Here is a 6684-nt window from a genome sequence, read left to right as displayed (position 1 = left end):
ATTTAATCCGAAAGGAGAAAATATAGGTACATTTTTCCTTTTTCCAACGATTTTATTTAAATTCTCCCACGCATGCGCAATGGCAATTTCTCGAAGATGTCACTAGGGGGCCTACCAATACGTAGCTCTAATCAAGGTCGGTAAAAGGCAGGTCGTGTCACGCTCCCATAGTGCATTTCGGTTTGATCATCTTGGTTCCCACCTGTCTGTTGTTTACATGGTGTTTGCATAGGGCATATGAATTAATTTCAAAAAATTGTGTGCTGCAGTGCTCCGATTTGCTCCAATTCCACGAAAAACGGAGTATGAATATTTCGTTTTCCTTCTGATCGTAAAAGAAAGGCTCCTTGGTCGATAGATTGCAGAAGAAACAAATGGAAATCTACAATAACATCGCACATTGTGAGGTAAGGAAGTGACAATATTATAAGTATTTTTTGCCTGTATTTGTACTTTGTAAATATTTATATATTCAACGTAAGTCTTAATAATTCTAGCAATAGTCTATGTCAATGAGGGAACGTCACATAGTAGAAATATAGGCTTCTCAAAAGTTGTTGACAACGCTGTTGTCACCAGCATATTTTGATACGGATTCATCACGCTTTGCCTTGAAATTATGTTAAGTAATGCAAAAGTGCCAAACTTTTCAATGTTATTTATTACTTCGGGTCATGTTTCATACGGAATAATACGGAAATGGTGCATTTTCATTGTAAATTAGTAGAATAATCGGATCGTATGTAGGCTCGCTTGCGCCAGTATACATTTCTTCAATTCAGTTTTATACGTGCAATGGATAATGCCTTCTCTGTTCAGAAATTCCTCAATTTTTACGAATATTATTATTTAGGTTTGTTTCACTGCGGAAAAGTTAAGAGTGTCGTCAACAGGATGGTCGCAAACTACATAAACAAACTGCCGTTCCAACAGCGATTTCTGGAAAAAGGTATGTATTCTGAAGATAAGTTATACAAAGTTTGAATAAGTTTACATAGTTTTAATATTACAAATTGGCGACAGTCGAATCTAGTCTTTTCTAATAATTTCAGTTTTTTATGCACTTTTGGAAGTCGTAATAAGATGTCCTGTTAAACTCGTGCATTCGTTATACGTTATGCATAGAAATTCTTGCATCCAAACAACTCGGATATCAACCCGTGTGCTGGAGGAGAGTTGGTGGAAGAACCAGACGTTCCCGACTGTCAACAGGACGAGATGTTGGTGATTAATTAGGAAATCCGGATGCTGAAAGCAAAAGTAAGTGTATTATGATATTATGGAAAAGTATTTACAAATTATGATTGTGAAGTTCAATGCAACCATGTACGAGAAAGTTATATGCTTTACTCGAGTTTTAATTCTGCTAGTGTGTAGTAAATTTATGAGTTATGTAGTAGAATATTGAATTATCACTTGTTACGTTATTTGTTTGGCTTTCAGTTAACTTTTTTGTATCAGTGCTGTTGAAGTGATATTTTCATGATACTGGATATTATGCACACCGAATTGCAGTAACCTATAACTTCATACATGGACTCCTTCGCGTATAAATTTATATAAAGCCTATGTACCATTTATAAAGTTGTCTGGTAGTTTTTGAGAATGTCGCAAAGTATATCTTCATTTAAAGGAAGGGTCTATTGACAGGAATTTAATTAAAGTGTGGGCTATAGGGATATCAATATATGGCAGTTCAATTATTTGACAGTTATTTGAGTGCAGTCATTGTGTGTTGAATTCATGGGAATAAGGACATGTGGTATTATGTGAGGTTAAGTTATTGAGAGTGTAACAGTAGTGTGGGAAAAATAGACCTTAAATCTATGCTATCATTCATTTCCTGTGTAAATGGTGCAACAACATCAGCCCATTTTATTGTGGATTAGTGCAAAAGTTGAACATTATATGGCCAAATTCATGCAAAAAGTAATAAATATTCAACATTGTAATAGATACTAATCATTATATGTGTTAATAGATTACCCACTGTAGGATGTGAATCAATACGGTGAAGCCTAATGAAAATGACCACATACAATTTATAATCTGATATTATTGTGATGAGCATTGCTTTTCGCAGGCATTACCTGTCCTTCCTATGCAAACTATTTCCAAGGTTGTTCCTATTATTTCTGCCATTTTTTCAGGTTGAACTATGATGAGCTAGTCAGGTGAAGCAGCAACAAAATAAAAATGTACTCATGAAAGCATTTGAACTGTGGAATGACTGCTGGATAAATTAAGGAAGCAAGTGACCGTCTTATGAGGAATACTGCCTAAGTCTTGGAAGCTGTTTCATAAGTACACAGGTGTAAGTAGATGTTTTTTTCCATTGTCCTCCCTTGCAATCGCAAAATATTGTTATAAATTTATAACATATTACCAAGGTTGTTTTTATCATTATTGTCATCCTTCTAGGTTGAATGGTCTATGGTCAGTTGAAGCGTGTACATATTACTCATGAGAGCTGGTAAAATCATTGGAATTGTAGAATTTTGCTGGATAATTTAAGGACAATGTGACAGTTTCCTGGGGGAACATTATTGAAAGAAGTCATAGATGCTGTTCCACAACCATAAAGGTGTAAGTAGATGTATTTTTTCATCCAGTCCTTCCCTTGCTACATATTTCCATGGTTGTTCTTTTAATTCTAATAATTCTTCTAGGTTGATATATGATCCATGGTCAGGTGAAGTGTGAACATGTTACTTATGAGAGCTGGTAAAATCATTTGAATTGTAGAATGTAGATAGAGAAATTAAGGAAGCAAGTGAGAGTCTTATGGGGAACATTGTCGGAAAAGTTTATGAAGCTGTCTCATAACCACACATATGTAAGTAGGTGCATTTTTTCATCTTGTGTTCCGTTGCAACATATTCCCAATGGTGTTCATATCATTATTATCATTCTTCTAGGTTGAATTATGATCTATGGTCAGTTGAGGCATTAACACGGTATTCATGAGTGATGGTGAAATCAGTTGAATTATGGAATGATGGCTGGAGAATTTAAGGAAGAAGTTGGTTGCCTCATGAGGATTATTTATAAAAAAAATGGTAAGTCATGTAAGAGAATTAGAACTTGTTTCAATAATGTTAATGTGCACATTTTTCCCACCCTTTTATAGGCTACAAAATATTTTTGTAGGATTAGTTTGGGAACTGGGTAGTATTTAGTAATGGCATGAGCTAGCTTGTGTTATTTGAGAATATGATACCTTATATATTGCTATGAACAGCCTTTCATATAGCTGGCAAATGCTGAATGACATGTTAACTTTATTCTCATGTTTGGTTAATATGTGAGATTTTACAACCTGTGAAAGTTATGTAGCATGTATTGTTTCAAATAGTGTTTGTAATTCTATTTCAGGTGTACAAGGATTTTATTTGGATCTTACATCAGGGAGAATATCAGTTTATTTTAAGAAGTTGATGACTTTAAGTATGGAATTGCTGGCATTTGGTATACTTTTTATAATGGTTTTTATATGTTGTGTTTTCTAGCAGCCTGGTGCAATGGTTATTGATGAACTACTTGAAGAACAGTTATTCTTATTCCAGGATGATAATATGCATATTATAACTATCCCTCTTAATGATCAGTGCACACTCATATGACTTATGTGAATATAGATACAGTTTTGTGATTAACTTAACCGTGGAGATTGTAGTGAATTATAATATAAGAATGTGATTATGATGAGCCTGGATGATTTATTTCTCTCTCCATCAATGCAACATTATTAGTATAGTTTGACTGCATATTGAGATGCACCATATCTTTCCTTTCGGGGTTATCTCCTGCATTTATCTCGGTATTAATCATTTCGTTTCATTTAATACCCATTATGTCTGTACCCCACCCTGTATCTATAGTGCATTTCAACCCATAATATATCCATTAAAATTAACACATGAGCGAGGTATTCTACTGGATTTGTAAAACTACTTCCTACAATTTAACAGGCTTTATGCTTCAGTTATTTACATCCATGATTGTCTTGTCATTGTTAATTGTCTGAGTCTAATTGCTCAATTTGGAATGCATTTGCTCCGTGCAGCATTTGCTGACTTAAAATCAGTGATTGAGTTTGGAATCCATCCTATTCTAATTAATGTTCTGATGTATATTCATTTATTGCAGTTATTTGTAAAATCTTTAATGTACCTAAAGGCTCACCTGAGTGCACACTGACATCACTGTGTCAGATTATTTGCCGTGATTCTTGGAATATTTGCATGCGGATTATTCTAGTATTACATTCATTATTGGGATTGGCAATATTTACAATTTCTAACTAATTAACATAGGCCTCAACTTTAGACAATTAATAAGCATTCAATGAGAGTTTATTATTATCATATGGACATGTTATCACTTTCCTAGGTTCCTTTGTCATCTATGGTTTGGTGAATTGTGAACATGTTAGCCATGAGAGTTGTTAAATGATTTGAAGAATGGAATAACATCTGTGTTAACTATGGGAGCAAGTGAGTCTCATTCGGAACATTGTGGAAACAGTCTATGAAGATGAATGATTGGCAAGCATGAGTAAGTAGGTGCATTTTTCATTTGTCTTGCCTTTTCGAAATGTATCCAAGGATGTCCTTATAATTATTTTCTTTCTTCTAGGTTGATCTGTCTTCAATGGTGGAGCAAATGAGATACCCATCAGGGACATTGCTTTAGGAAAATCTTAGTATTTTTGACCTGTGGGGATGGTGAAGTCTGATTATCTTTGGTAACGTTGGTGAAGTAAGTTTGATAAGCTGTCTCTAATCTGTCTCTTAAGTTAGATAAAATCAGGGCAAAGCTGTTATAATGCAAGTATATAATGCAATGCAAATTATAATGCAATGCTGGTATATGCTATTGGAGTATATGAGTCTATACACTGACCTATAATGATAACTTGGATGAACATAACTTTTTCCTTTTGAATGTTGATTTCCCATGAACATACTTGTGCATCTCAAATTGAATGGTTTGTTCAATTAATTACATTGTTAACTCTTCGGTTTACTTTGTCTCATGGTATTTATATGTTATGTTTTCTAGCAGCCTGGTGCAGTGGATAATCATGAACTATTTGAAAAACTGTTCTTCTTAATCCGGGACAGGATACTATGCATTAAGTGGCAGGCTGGATTTGTAATCCTGAGGGTGATACCTGTTGTGTGGACCTTACTGCTACATTTGCCAGCATTAGCAAAATCATCATTCCTTAAAGTCTAGACATTATGGCAGTGCACCTTTAAATGGATGTTTTAAAAGCCTTAAATTATGTGCATCTGTTTTGAAATTAGTTTGATCAAATTGTACTACTATTTCAACAAAATTATATTTTATTTATTCTGGAAAAATATTCTATTGCCCATGACTTTCTGTTTTAATGATCAAACATTACTTTATATGACTGTAATTGTAAATAGTTATGTGATTTACTGAACTGTGGAGATTGTAGTGAATTTTATTATAATATAAGGATGTGATTACGATGTGCCAGCTTTTTTTATTTCTATCCAGCAATTCATCTCAATAAGTATTTTAATTGTTAATGGTCTGGGTGTAATTTGGAATGCATTTGCTCTGTGCTGAATTAAATGCAGTTGCAGTCAGATTATTTGTCATGATTCTTAGAAAATTGGTAAGCAGATGGTTCTAGTATTACATACATGATTTGGAGTAGCAATGTTAATAAATTCACAACCCTCTTAGATCAGTCATCGTATCGCTTGGTTTGGGCATTTTTCGAGAGTCGAACCAAGGTCCTCAGACTAAAATACCGCCATATAATATAATTTTAATAATTTAATTTTTATTTAATAAAATAATAAAAGTATTATCAGGTATGCTATAATTTCCTATAACCTTGGGAGATTTCATGAATCTAACTTCATAAATGAAGGAATGAAACATGGTTCCTTGTACCTATTCACCCGGATCGCTGAAGACAATTTTTGTTGTGTGGGTTGGGGATTTTTTCAGAGTTGAACCGAGATCTTCAGGGTCGAAAACCGCCCTTATTATCTAGTATAATGTAATTAACTATGATCGTGGAAAATTCCATGCACCGGACTTCCTAATTAAGGAAGTGAGACATGGTTCCTTGTACCTATACACACGGAGCGCTGTAGAACGAATGTTTTTTTCGCTTGGCTTGTAAATTTTTCCAGAGTCGAACCGAGGTCGTCAGACTAAAAACCGCCCATGTTATCAAGTATACTATAATTTCCTATGACCTTGGGAGATTTCATGAATCTAATTTCATAAATAAAGGAATAAAACATGGTTCCTTGTACCTATGCACCCGGAGCGCTGAAGTAAGAAAATTTTTGTCGCGTGGGTTGACAATTTTTCTAGAGTCGAACCGAGGTCTTCAGTGTCAAAAATTACCCGTGTTCGCAAGTATATTATAATTATCTATGACCATGGAAAATTTCATGTACCAGACTTCCTAAATAAGGAAGCAAGACATGGTGCCTTACAACCCATGCATCCAGAGCGCTGCAGTGCGAAATTTATTTTTCCCGTGAGTTGACAATTTTTCTGGAGTCGAACCGAGGTCTTCAGTGTCAAAAACTGCCCGTGTTCGCAAGTATATTATAATCATCTATGACCATGGAAAATTTCATGTACCAGACTTCCTAAATAAGGAAGCAAGACATGGTGCCTTAC

The 6684-nt window shown here is 34.5% G+C and overlaps 1 long non-coding RNA gene across 5 annotated transcripts; it reads left to right on the top strand.

The window, feature by feature from the left end:
- Positions 1–3407: 3407 nt before the first annotated feature.
- On the top strand, positions 3408–5167 carry LOC124156944. Of its 5 annotated transcripts, none has more exons than XR_006864458.1 (3): positions 3408–3447; positions 4393–4557; positions 4639–4886. It is a non-coding gene; the product is annotated as an uncharacterized LOC124156944 (long non-coding RNA). The 5 variants fall into 5 exon arrangements; XR_006864460.1 differs by having other exon boundaries at positions 3429–3468; XR_006864459.1 differs by lacking the exon at positions 3408–3447 and adding an exon at positions 5127–5167 and having other exon boundaries at positions 4298–4557; positions 4639–4761.
- The last annotated feature ends 1517 nt before the right edge of the window (positions 5168–6684 follow it).

This window comes from Ischnura elegans, chromosome 4 (assembly GCF_921293095.1).
Source record: "Ischnura elegans chromosome 4, ioIscEleg1.1, whole genome shotgun sequence".
In the NCBI taxonomy this organism is placed as follows: Eukaryota; Metazoa; Arthropoda; class Insecta; order Odonata; family Coenagrionidae; genus Ischnura; species Ischnura elegans.
The sequence above is the reverse complement of the archived record's forward strand: the minus strand, read 5'-3'. Positions and strand labels throughout refer to the sequence as shown.